This window comes from Chrysochloris asiatica, unplaced genomic scaffold (genome assembly GCF_000296735.1).
Source record: "Chrysochloris asiatica unplaced genomic scaffold, ChrAsi1.0 scaffold00207, whole genome shotgun sequence".
In the NCBI taxonomy this organism is placed as follows: domain Eukaryota; kingdom Metazoa; phylum Chordata; class Mammalia; order Afrosoricida; family Chrysochloridae; genus Chrysochloris; species Chrysochloris asiatica.
Genome location: NW_006408725.1, coordinates 562,146 through 563,637, shown reverse-complemented (window position 1 = coordinate 563,637; position 1,492 = coordinate 562,146).

Here is a 1,492-nt window from a genome sequence, read left to right as displayed (position 1 = left end):
GGAATCGACTCGACGGCGCTTAACAACAACACTACCATAGCTCCCTGGGAGAGGGGGTTTGGGGGAGGGGTGCAAATGGTTACACACTCCACTATTAACTGAAAGGTTGGTGGTTTGAGCCCACCCAGAGACCCCTTGGAAGAGAGGTCTGGTGATCTGTTTTGAAAGGGCACAGCTTTAAAAACAATATGGACAGTCTGCACATAAGGGATCATCATCCACACAGCATCTAACAACAACAACAACAACAGATTGATACAAAGAATAAATTAGTTAGCATAGTTTCTAGCATATAGGAATCACACAACATAAATTAAGCTTATCTGATACCTAATATTTATAACTCAATTGAGATTATTGTGCTTTTAAACTTTGTTAAACATACCATTTTCCCTGATTTCTTTAAAAATGCTTTAAGCCTAAACTATATGTGACTGTGTCCTGCTTCTCCCAAATCCTCTTAGTTATATATTCCAATATGACCTAAGTCTGGTTAAAATTACTAACTACTTCCTTTTTTACTGATCAGAATCATACCAAACATAACAACTGTTATGTTTATAATTCCACTATTTTTTTGTTTCATCTATTCCAGGAACTTGAATTGCTCTGAAAAATGTTGAATTGGGGCCACTCTGTTTAGACAATTTTTTTTCTTTTTTCATATGACATTTGAGCATGAACATTTAATCTGCCCCAACAGTTAAAGGAAGACCTTAGAAAATTCTAATTTTCTTAGAACTCACCCAACAAGAAATTAAAATTTCAACATTTCCTTCCACTTACAGCCTAGGGCCATCTAGCATACACACACATCTTTGAATTTATCTTCTGTGTATTTTACATAAGTCTCTTTGCATTTATTCTCTTGTCTATATTCAAGGGTAAGTAAAAAATTATTGCTATAAAATTATAGAAGCCTATTTTAAATAAAAATATCAAACTGTGAAACTATCCTTTCTCAACATATCCTCCACCTAAGGCTATACACTTCTCAGGTGGTATATTTCTAACTCTCTAAGCCTTCCCTGAAGAATTTTGTGCTCTTTGATTTATACCACATCAAAATGGCAGCCTCAGCATCCTTGAGTGACACAAATCCTATTTTTTAAAAACATTCCTTGAGTTGAGGGAACAAAAAGAAATCTAAAGGAGCAAGATCAGGACCACAGAGTGGATGAGTTAAGATTTCCCAACAAAATTCTCATAGGACAAGTCTTGCTATCCTTGAAGAATAAACAGGTGTACTGTTGTGATAAAAAAATAATTCCTCGGCACAACTTTCCTGGCCTTTTTCCCACCTATACAGTTTTCAGTTTTCTGAAAACTTCTTCATAATAAGCTCCCATGATCATCCTTGAGAAAATCTACCAAGATGACCCCTTGAGAGTCCCCACAATACAGTCACCATAACCTTTTATGACTTGGATGTAACTGGCCCAGCAGATTCCCTCATAAGCTACAGTTTTGATTGGACCTTTTTTATGAATAC